The sequence below is a fragment of the Phoenix dactylifera genome, unplaced genomic scaffold (assembly GCF_009389715.1).
Source record: "Phoenix dactylifera cultivar Barhee BC4 unplaced genomic scaffold, palm_55x_up_171113_PBpolish2nd_filt_p 000089F, whole genome shotgun sequence".
Lineage (NCBI taxonomy): Eukaryota > Viridiplantae > Streptophyta > Magnoliopsida > Arecales > Arecaceae > Phoenix > Phoenix dactylifera.
Genome location: NW_024067678.1, coordinates 1,102,761 through 1,114,972, shown reverse-complemented (window position 1 = coordinate 1,114,972; position 12,212 = coordinate 1,102,761). Strand labels below are relative to the sequence as shown.

General features: G+C 41.0%; 1 protein-coding gene across 4 annotated transcripts in view; it reads right to left on the bottom strand.

Moving 5' to 3' along the window:
• The window catches only part of LOC103713525 (DNA polymerase eta), a 41,846-nt gene that overhangs the window by 11,060 nt on the left and 18,574 nt on the right, over window positions 1–12,212 (bottom strand). The window lies entirely within an intron of this gene.

Sequence of the window (12,212 nt, the reverse complement as noted above, 5' to 3'; positions counted from 1 at the left end):
AAAAGATTAACTTCAATCAAGAAAAGAAAGCAACAACAATTTTCAACCAGTAGTTTCCTTACAGCCCTACTTTGAGTTTGATGGCCTAGGCAACATAAACATTGGCCTAATGTGTTAGCACCATATGCTATGTACTTGTGAGTCATCATCTTGAGTGTTCCTCCTGAGGTGGAATACCTGGTACAGATAGTCTCTATAATCCATCCCACCGGCTCCAAATCGATTCCGAACCAACACCAACACGTCGTAGGTATGTCTCAAATATTAGAATTCACCCTTGCTAACCTTAGACAATGTCAAAAGAATAGCCAATAATCTCTTTAGCATTTTGATTATCCCGATGCCACTGCAGATAAGCCATATTGGCATCATCAAAGGCTTCCTTGTCAGTTGGAGCAACTGGCTCCTCGTGACCCAATATCTGAGCACCCTCACAAAGCAGCAAGCTCGTATTTCTTATGCCACTTCTCAAAATTATTTTATCTCAATTACCAAAAAAAATTTTTGCCTCGCCAAACAATCAGTCATCAAAGCAGTCATATTAAAGCCATAATCTCCAGAGAGGATAGAACTATACATGGAAATGAATCCCCGACCAAAATAAAGCAATAATGCATGAATGCAAATATGAACATCTCATGATCATAAAAATAATCTGACAGAATTTGGGTTTTTTATCCGGTGGTGTTGCTTTATTGGATTTGGTGCTTTCACTCTAAGTACATACTCAGTAGTAAAGCCTATTGACTTCTCCAACCTATGTATACCCACTCTCATGTGTGCATTGCGAGTAGGACCAATTTGATGGAGTGGATAGCAACTATCTTTCCCCTTTTTTAGGTGAACTTTAATATTGCAGGTACCACCATCAATACCAGCATTACCTAGGTCGGACACTCAACTTCCAGCCTTGGCCCTTATTATGCAAAATGCCTGATGTCTAGTGGACACCACTGCACCCATGAGTTAAGTGTGGCCCACCATCTCCGTCAGGAGTCAAAATCTTATGGCGAGAGCTGCTAGGGCATGTGCTCCCACTCAATATGCTCCTTCCCGATTATGCATCACTACAAGCATATAAAAAAAAATAGGATTGGCCTCGAGGGCATGCACTTACCCAACATATGCTAGCACTTCATAGAGTGGGCAATAAAGGGCCATGCTGGCTCATATATGTCTACAAGTCCTCATATACACTTAATATTAGAGGTCTTTTTTGAGGGATAAATAAACTTTGGATCAGCTTTGGATTGACCGCCGATATTATAAAGAGTGGAATATCATAGCATATCGTGTAAGCATTACAAATGCAAAAGAAAAATATATCCAACCATGCAAGTGTTGGGAACCCGCCCATGCCGCAAAAAAATTTCAAAAATTTCAGATGCAGCGGAAGAGGCATGCGCGGGATCAACCGTTCATCGCATGAACGTTGTTTAAAACCGTTCGTAGATAGATAAGGATTAAAAAACTTTTTAAAACATTAGAAGATCAGATCTTCACCTTGTGCGGGTAGATGATCACCGCAAACTGATGATCGTGGTTTTTGGATGAAGGTTCGCTTGAAGCCGTTCAAGTGCCCGGCCTCTACGGGTATCCACACGAAGCAGGAACCGATCCAAGCTTTCTATCTCCCCGGGGTGCTAGCTCCCTTGCAGAGATAACTTTTGATAGCTGATGTCCTCCCTTTTAATCAACCCTTGATTGTGCTTGGGAGGAGGAAGAAGAAGGATGAAGATAGGAAGAAGATCAAAGCCCCTGCAGCCTTCTTTCTTTTCCTTGCGTTGGAAGGAAGAAGGGAGGATGAAGAGGCCACCTTTCTTTTTCTTCCTTTGCTTGCGGCTGAACCAAGGAAAGGGGAGGAGAGGGGGCCACGAATTGGAGAGGGAGAGGGCTTCAATGATGCCCTAGGTCAGCCCCCACGCCTCCTCTTAAATAGCATGTGGAGCTCCTACTTTGTAGGAGCTCCTTGATAAACTTCCAAGAGGGGCGCCGGCCCCTCTTCTTTGCCGCACCAAGCCAGGAAAAGGAGGAGGGGCGTGTGCCCCTCCTTCATGGTTAACCTAATCCTCCTTTAAGGAGGATTAGGAAGGTCACTCATGGTTAGGTCCTAATCTAATTAGGCTTGGACCAAGGGTGAACCAATTTGGGTTTAATCTAGGTAAGTCCTAATCTAATTAGAACTTAATGAACCATGACTCAATTGACCCCTTCAATCCTAATCCAATTAGGAGTCTTATTGATTCATTAGATTAATAATTAATTAGGACTTAAGAAATCATAATCCAATTAAGACTCTAATTTGAATCCGAAGTCCTAATCCGATTAGGACTCTAGGAATCCTATTCCAAGTAGGAATCCAATTTTAATTCAAAAATCTTAATCTCATTAGGATTGTAGGAATCCTACTCCAAGTAGGAATTCCAGTCCTATTCCAACTAGGATTTCCAGTCCTAATCCAATTAGGACTCTAGGAATCCTACTCGAAGTAGGTTTTGTGTTTAAGTCCAATTAATTAATTCCATTGTTCCTTCTTCAACTGATTATCAATCGACTTGATTACTTGTGATTCCTAATCACGATTCAACCATCGGATCGGTCAATACTTCTAATGTGTGTGACCCCATAGGTTCTATTCTGACTGGTAGTGAGATATATTATGATCTCTATCACAATATCATTGAAAACTCCTTTCAATGGATTGGAACGATTCCAATTCTACTCATTAGGGTTTATCGATCATCGAGATAATCCCTGTGAGTCCCACCATCCACCAGTGACACCTAGCAGCATGTAGTGGCTACCCAGTAGAATAGAATGACGAACCTCTAGGTGCAGTTATCGTGTGATACAGTCCTTCTATCATGAATCCCTACAAGACGGAGGTCATGGATAACTCATCAAACCCCTTCGTCTGTCATATGTCAAGATTTATTCGACTTAAGTTCGAGAGTGAAAAACTCTTTCTCCACTATGCAATCTGCCCCGGCCGAGGTCTTACGAACTCAGTCTTATAAATCACATAGGATCTCTTCTTTTCTATCAAGGTCGATAGATTCCTTGTAGATGCATATCCTACTGCTACAGTGAACCTACTGCAGCCAATCTACACTGCATGGACCCATATGGCTAGAGACCATGTATTTGTGCAGTCAAACTACAATAACCTCACTGTGAGTAGCCGAAGCATCGCAGGTCAAAGGACTAGTCACACTACTGCAACATCAAGCAAGTCACTGACGAGTGGATAGACATCCAAGTGACTTCTTGTGTTGGTCACGCTCAGTACCCTTGTTCTCTAACAAGCACCTGCACTATTACTACAGTGTCGCCACACTGTGGACTCGAGTCTCATCCATCCATAAGGAAAGCAATGTGTGCACTGATCGGATCGATCACCGTCCTTGTGATGATCCATTGATCAGGAGCATTCAGAAATTAATCACCAATGATGCATGGCTCAAATTCTTAACTCTTAAGAATACGCATCATCATCTTATTAATTCTTGGACGATTCATAGACACATAAATAATATGAATAGAAAGATGCCTTTATTTATTCAATAATAAATAGTCAAGTACAAAATTATGTCCCTAGAATTAATAATGTGTCAGCCAAAATTGGCTTCTAGGGCATACATCTAACAGCAAGCATCTCTAGTGGGGAAAAACCGAGCAATCATAACATGTGATAATGGAGTAAATAAAGTAATATCACAGTCCATCCAAATAGCATACATGCATGATCCTCACAATTTGCAGCTCCTTTCTTGGACGTCCACACTTTAGATGTGCCTCATGATGCTCTTTGTAGAATAAAATACAAGAAAAACAAAGAGATAAGTGTCAAGCTCCCTTACATGATAGCCAATAATATAGTCTAGACCTACACAGTGTATTGATCGAGGTCTTTAGTTTAGAATTTAATAACCATCAATAGGCAATTAACCACCACAAATTAAACTAGAAAGTACATTACACCATACTACCATCCCATAGAGTTGACACCAAGGTCTGCTAAACTTGTCGGAACCGACCGATTCAGCCTGTACCATACCATAGAATTCGGTTCTGACCCAAACCAAAGGATTCCTTGCCCGTACCGGTGCAAACCGCACCAGTACTCGTAGGGAAGAAGAAGAGGAAAGGAGGAAGAAAGAGAAAGAAAGAAGAGGAAGAAGAAAAGGAAGAAGAGGAAGAGAAAGAGGAGAGAAGAAGACTACCTCGCGAGCCTCTTTCTTCCTCCCGAGCACCTCGCGGGGAAGAAGACCTCCCTTGCTCGTGGGAGAAGGGGGAAGAGAGGAGAAGAGAGGGGAAGAATGGCTCGGAAAGAAGAAGAGAAGGGAAAAAAAGAAAAGAAAAGAAAAAAGAGAGGGGTCGGGGGCAGCACGCCTGCGCGCAAGGGCGTGGACGAGAGTAAGGAAACGCATCCCCGACTCGCGCCCGCGCATGTTCCACGCAATGCGAACCGCGCACACGCGGTTCCCCCTGCGACGAGCGCAATTTCCCGCGCTGTGAGGCCAAGGGCAGCCCGCGTGGTCTTTTAATGCGATAGAGTGGCATTAAATGCCACTCTGTGGCATAATGCGGATGCGCGCACGTTCGCGCGCGCGTACACACATTTTTTCTTTTTTTTCGAAACTGGTTTGGTACCGATTCCAACCAGTATCGATCTTCACCGGTACATCGGTTCGATCAGTACTGCGAATCTTGGTTGACACTAGTTTTGGCAATACCTACATGGTTCGATCCATAGATGCAATAAAATATGTGCCCATTATTGATGCAAAAACTACTTGAGAGAGATTATGAGCATGGATATAATTGAATCCACAAACCATGGTGGTCATACCTGTTGGCTCTACTTTGTGCTGCATCATTCTACCCTGGTTGGAGAGAATTCACCCTGGACTTCAATTCTTCATTAGATGTACCACCATGGTATGGCATAAGGTGCTCAACATTGAAGACATCATGGTGCTAATATGACTCAGTAGCTTCAGACGGTAGGCATTATCACTGATTTTTTCTACAATCTCACAGGGTCTTACAAGGAGAAAATTTTTCCTATTCTCCAGTTGATAGGCGGTCCCTCGTAATGATAGCCCATACATAATCACCAACCTTGAATATCACCCTACATCTATGTTAATCCATATTCCCCTTGTAATTCCTATTTGATTCTTCAATCTTGTAACACACCTGAACATGTATATCTTGAAGCTTTTGCACCATATCTTCATTTTTATTTTGTTTATGGCTCTACTATCTACACACATGCACCAAGTTCCATCCTTCTTAGGAGTTAGGAGTGCTGGAACTACACAAGGACTCATGCTCTCACGAATATATTCTCTTTCCAGAAGCACATTAACTTTCCTAGACAAGTCTGCATGCTTTGTAGGGCTCATCCGATAGTGGGCTCAATTTGGAAGACTAGCTCCTGGAATCAAGTCAATTCTATGATGGATGATCGAAGCGGGGGTAATCCAGATGGAAGCTCCTCGGAAAAGATATCAGCAAACTCTTGAATAATAGGTTGAGCCATCTTTGGAATGCCACTATTTTCCACAGCTTCCTTTCCCAACAAAACCACAATCACGCTAGACTCTAAAGCAGCCATAGCAAATTGTGCTTGACAAAGAAAATTGCTACTCTCTCGAGGATGTGGCTTAGAAATCGCTTCCTTCAATGGTACTAATACAATTTTCATCCCATTCAGGACAAATAAGTGCTCTTCCTTCCGTCATGCATTACACCTATCATACTGCCAAGGATGCCCCAATAGAAGATGATAGGCATCCACTGCCACGTCACACCAAGCTCAATTTTTATACTTGCTGCAAACAAAACAAGATACCAAACACCTCTTTGACACGATAACCTCGCTACCTTTCTTTAACCAAGCTAGCTTATATGGATAGGGATGCTTTTTTGTGTTCATCTACAACTTGGTCACAGCCTCTTCTGACACCAAATTATCATAGATACCACTATCTATAACCATCTTGCATGCATTTTCCCCAATTGTGCAAATGGTGCGAAAGATGTTATTCCACAACAAATCATCTCATGACTCACCTGTGGTGCGAGGTAGGTTCGTCGTACGACTAGAGATTCCCTGACATCTCCACGCACAATCTCCTCCTCTAGTTCATCCTCATAGTCGTCAAAAAATAGGCAACGCTTCATAACTTGTCGATTACTCTTCCTCATGCTCAACAATCAATAATTGCTTCCCTTCTCGCCCCTTTGGCATCTTGCAGTCTGCAACTCTGTGGCCTAGTTCTCCACACTGAACGCATCGAGTTCGACCTTGTGCATTTTGGCTGCAGAATTCGATTATGAGTTATATTGGATGGTATGGTACCCTTAGAAATATCAAAATTGCCTCCTGTAGAAACTCGGCTTGTTGATTTAGCACCTTGCAAAATTGATACTTGCCGATTTCTTGGCAACTTCTTTTCTATTACTAGAGCACACTAATGTGCCTCTGATACTGACCAACAACCCCTCAATAACAATTCATCTTGAATGCTTTGGCGTAAACCCCCAATATATCTCCAAACTAATTGTTCTTGGGATTCAGCCAAGCGACCAATTCATAGATTTTCCAGAATAATTATCAACTGAGTCGCTTCCTTGCCTTAGATTTTGTAATCTATGATACAGAGTATGAATATAGTTTCACCTTTTCCCAATCAATGATTTTTGGCTTGCCGCAATGTTTCCTCATGATTTTCAACTGGCGCCACCATAGAGCTGCCCTACCTCACAGCCGTGTTGCCACTAGAAGCACTTTCTCATCATCTAGAACCTCTATAAACTCAAGGATCTCCTCGACCATATAGAGCCAATCCAGAAACTTCTCCGCAGTCAAGTTCCCTGAGAACTCAAGAAGGTCGACTTTGAGGCCTTGCTCCCATCGCCTTGGATTCCCGCCAAACGTCAGCCTCCCCTCTGATGCCTTTGGTGCAATCTTATGGAAAGGGTTGAGCATGTCCTCACTCTTGACCTCTTTCACGTGTGAGGAGGGTTCAATTGCATGAAGCTATCGAGTAAGGGCTTCGATATGGCACCGGACCTTCACTGCATTCGATACCAATCTGTTTTCGTGTGCTCCTCCTGTCGTGGCTACCTACACCATCTGCTTCTTCTTTGAAGCCATCCGAATCAGATCAGAAACTTAGGTTCTAATATCATCTGACATAGTGGGAAAAAGAAGGGATGATTTGATCGACGAGGTTATGCTTCGAAAATCAACACGCAAATAGAAGAAAATTAGATTGAAGAATTCTTCACTTGATGAAAAAAATTCTCTGGAAAAGAATTTTATTAATATCTCAAAGGTTGTCCCTTGAAATGTATTACATTCATATTTATAGGATATGATACCTTAACCATAATTTGGGCATTAAATCCAATGCAAAATCATATTTGAAATAAGACTTGATAAAAAGAAAACATGCTAGAATTATCCTATTACAAATATAGAAACATGACTAAAATTTGATATTGTCCCTAATGAAAAATTTCTAAAAAATCTGCAAAAAAACTCTGAATCCTGTTCCCCCCCACTCGCTCACAGGATGAAAATAAATTAATTTTTTTCTTATTGCAGTTTTTCCGAATCGTATGAGTGGCGGACCGAGACAGTTCCGGCAAACAAAAAAAAAACCGGCGACGAAGGGGAAAAGGAGAAGGAAAGAGAGAAAGAGAGCGCGGGAGGAGGGAGAGGGAGGGTGGCAGCCAACCAGCAAAGGGTTGGAGGGCTGGGGAGACGTGCAGAGGGGCGGAGAAGGGGCTCCACCTCCGATTTTTTTGTTTTGTTTAGAATAAGGTACCTGAGAGGTACCCTATTTATTTTCGAAATTTTTAAGTGAAGTCGGCAAACTCCTTGTCAACTTCACTCAATTTTGAAGAAAAAGAATTAAGTGAAGTCGGCAAGAGGTTTGCTGACTTCACTTAAAAATTTTGAAAATAAAAAGGGGCCTCTAGACCCTTGTTTCAAACAAAATAGGAGAACCGAAGGCGAAACCCCTTCTTCGCCCCTCCACGCAGCTCTCCGGCCCTCTGCCGGCCTTCGACACTCTCCTCTCTCTCATTTTCTCTCCCCCGTTCTCCCTTGCCCCCTCTACAGTGTCCGTACGGGCCCAGAATGAAACGACACAAGGGCATACCAATCCGTGCCACCAAGCAACTAATCCAGGCCCTAGTTCCGGCATAGCAATCTTTGCTTGGCATGATCTAGTTGATCATAGTACCTGTTAGCTGTACCTTGTGCTACATCACTATGCATGTCCCAGTTCTAGTACTTATCAGCATAAATAAATCCATAGTGGTGACCCAAAGATTGATTCATAAATTGATTTTGATGATCACAAAACCTTGAAGTATAGATACTAATGCTTATGTTGCAAGGAGAAAGATATTTATTTTGCAAGGAACATAGCAAGTTGGGAGAACACAAGAAGGCCTCCAAAGCTCTCAAGTTGGAAGAAAGCTACAATTTATTGGCCCAAAGTTTAAAGTTCAAAGGATTCAAATTGGAGGAGTAAAATCAAAAGAAAAATTCAAAAGAACAGTCTTCGAGTCGACTCCAGTGGAATTCGAGTCGACTCCGGAGAAGTATGAGTCGACTCCGGAGAAGTATGAGTCGACTCCTAGGAGTCACAGGCAGAAAAGTCAGAGAGCAGTTTTCGGGTCTGAGATTCGAGTCGACTCCAGTGGAACGCGAGTCGACTCCGATGGTTGGTAGGTCGACTCCAAAGAAAGCAAGAGTCGACTCTCAGCGGAACACAAGGAAAAAGTCAGAGAGCATTTTTGGGACTCTGAGATTCGAGTCGACTCCCGCATTGCACGAGTCGACTCCGAGACTCCGCGACCATCAACAGACAGAAAACCAAGTTACTGCCTCTGAGATTCGAGTCGACTCCCAGACAGTTCGAGTCGACTCCAAGGCAGCGCGACCCCAAAAATGCAGAGGATCAGTTTTCGGGCTCTGAGAGCCGAGTCGACTCCAAGAGAATCCGAGTCGACTCGAGGAAGAAAATCAGAAAGTATGTCCTCTGGATTCATGGGATGAGCCGACTCCGAAGATGCCAAGTCAGCTCCAGATGTTGGCGAGTCGACTCCGGGTTAAGTCGAGTCGACTCCCAGTCAAGGCATGCACTTTAATTCAAATTTGGAACAGTAGCCGAGTCGTCTCCAGTAAAGCACGAGCCGACTCCTGCAACAGGCGAGTCGACTCCTGATCGCGCGAGTCGACTCCGATCCCAACGGTAACATTGTCAGGAAATGCAGACTGTGTCCAACGGCTCTTTTTCTTGTCTCTAACGGCTATATTCTTGTTTCCACGCCATCTAAAGCTATAAAATCAAGAGAAGAGCTAGGGGAGAAGGTATGGAAGTGGGAGAGAACTTTTAGGGAAGAGATTCCAAACAGATTACAAGGGAAATCTCCCAAAAGCACAAAAGGGCCATTCAAAGTGAAATAGAGGGAAGAAGAGCATCCAAGTGAATCCCAAAGCTTCCTCTCCATCCGTGTGCTGCCTCAGTGATCCTCCACTTCGTGCCAAATCAGAAGAGGGTCAAGTAAAGAAGAAGTCGAGCTCCTTCATCTTCCAAACTCGTTTGAGGACTTCACTTTACTCTATTTGCTTATAGTGTTATATTTGCTTGTTTAAGAAGCTTTGATTTATCTTAAACTTTGTTATAATATCTTGTAACTTGATTCAATCACGGGATTGAATCAAGGGGTAAAGGTTTGTTGGTGAGCCAAAGGGAAAACCAACGGTGTAAGGTTTGTTGGTGAGCCAAAGGGAAAACCAACGGGGTTTAGGTTTGTTGGTGAGCCGAGGGTAAAACCAACGTGTAAGGGTTTGATTGTGAGCCCGGGAAAACAATCGGAGTGGTTCTAGTCGGTGAGCCTGGGAAAACCGACCGAGTTCGTTGTGCGCTCGTAAAACAACAAGTTGGGTTGTGAGCTTGTAAAACAACCGGCTGTAATCGGTAGGATTATAGTGAAATTCCCAAGAGGTCTTGGGGAGTGGATGTAGGTGCTGGGGTGCACCGAACCACTATATTTTTGTTGTGTTTGTGATGCTCTTTGTTGACTGACCTCCTCACTCACTTACTTAGATATTAAGCTTGCTTAACTCTTCTTCGTGCATCCTTTAGTTGCAAGCATAATCAATTTACTCAATCATTAAATTGAATAGCATACTAGGGCAAAATTAGACTAATCTTTTATTGAACCCACTGCTTAATAGTTGATTAGATTAGAATCATACTCTTGCTAAGGTTAAGCTTCACTAAGCATCCATACAACTTAGCATAATTAATCTAAAAGATTAGAAGTAGTTTAAAAGGTTTTAAAAGACCCAATTCACCCCCCCCCTCTTGGGTTGTCACCTTGGGCAACAAGTGGTATCAGAGCGGGTGCTCAAATATTATTTGTAGTCTTAACCGACTAGAGCCAAAGATCATGACAACTCAAATAGATAGTTTTCTAGGAGAAGGACAATCAATTGATACACCACCACTATTTAATGGCATAAACTATACACATTGGAAAATACGCATGCGCATCTTTATTCAATCACAAAACTATTATTTATGGAAAATCATAATAAATGATCTTCACACACTCTCTCAAACTTTTAATGAAAAGGATTTAGCACAATTGAATGCTGATGCCATGAACCTTTTATATTGTGCATTAGATAGGAATGAGTTTAATTGCATATCTTCTTGCATGACTGCTAAAGAAATATGGAATATGCTTGAAGACAAATATGAATGCACTAACAAATCTGAAATATCATGTGTAGAAGGAGAGCAGTATCATATTGAAAATCTATGCTTGGTGGCACAAGAGGTACATGCTGAAACTGAAAGCAATTTTACATTTGATGAACTCCATGATGCCTTTTCTGATTTGTATTTAGAATATAAGAAACTTATTTATAAGAACAAAAACTTGAAGATTGAAAATCAAATTCTAATAGATGAAAAACTGAAACTAACCAGTAAAACTGAAATCTTAATTAAAGAAAATCAAGAACTAAATCAAAGAGATCAACTTCTCACTGAAAGTCATGATAAACTTAAGAAAAACAATGAGTTACTTTCAGAAGATAACAGAAGATTAACTAAAGAAGTTGACAGATTAAAACCTGTTGTTGAAAGATTTACCCTCAGCTCTGAAAAATTGAACCTAATGATAAATGATCAAGGAGCTGAATTTGATAAAGTTACATTAGGATATCAACCTAGGTACACCCAAAAACCTTTTAAGAATATGTTTGTTAAAACAGTTTTTAATTACTCTAAAACAGATTCTCATAAACAAAAGCTAAGTAAAATCTCTTCTGTTGTCCCTAAATCTATACATTACAAATTTAATGAACCAAAAAGGGAGAAACAGAAAATTAAAAGTTTTCCTACTACTCATGTTCGATCTAAGTTTGTTAAATTCAACAAGAGGATACAGAAATACATCCCTTGTAATCCTAAAATCTGTAAATTCATGGACAAAATAGCTATTAAGAGAATATGGGTTCCAAAAGGAACAATTATAGCTAACCTACAAGGACCCAAAAGAGCTTGGGTTCCTAAGTTGAAAATATGATTATTCTTTCAGCAAGCATGTCTAGCTATCCAAGGTTCTAATGAAAGATGTTATCTAAACAATGGGTGCTCTAGACATGTGTTAAAGAATTGAATTTAAAATGTAATTAAAAAGAATGATTTAAATGAAAGAAAGGATGAAATAAGTAATTCTTACATCTTCTCGTATTGAAATTACTTTATTAGTTGATTAAAACATAACTTGAAAGTATTAATCATTTTTGTGATATAAGTGATATTTGTCTTTTTGGGTATGAAAAGAAAATATATTCAAATCACTTCATTTTTTTTTGTATGCTCCACTCACTATTGGATAAGTTGCTAAATGATTAATTAATTCATTAAAAATAACTCTATGAACCCTCTATATGCTTGATTAAGAATTTTTGTCTATGGCATTATTTTTATTGATCATCAATATGATAATGTGTACTTGGTATGCTTTTGAATACCAAGATTAAAGAAACCATCCTTGGCACATAGAATCAACTCATGCTAGTATGTACTTAATATCAAAAGACCTTGCCATAGGCTTGTTTAGATTATCTACTTAAAGGTCAAAGTTTTGCTATGCATGCTAAC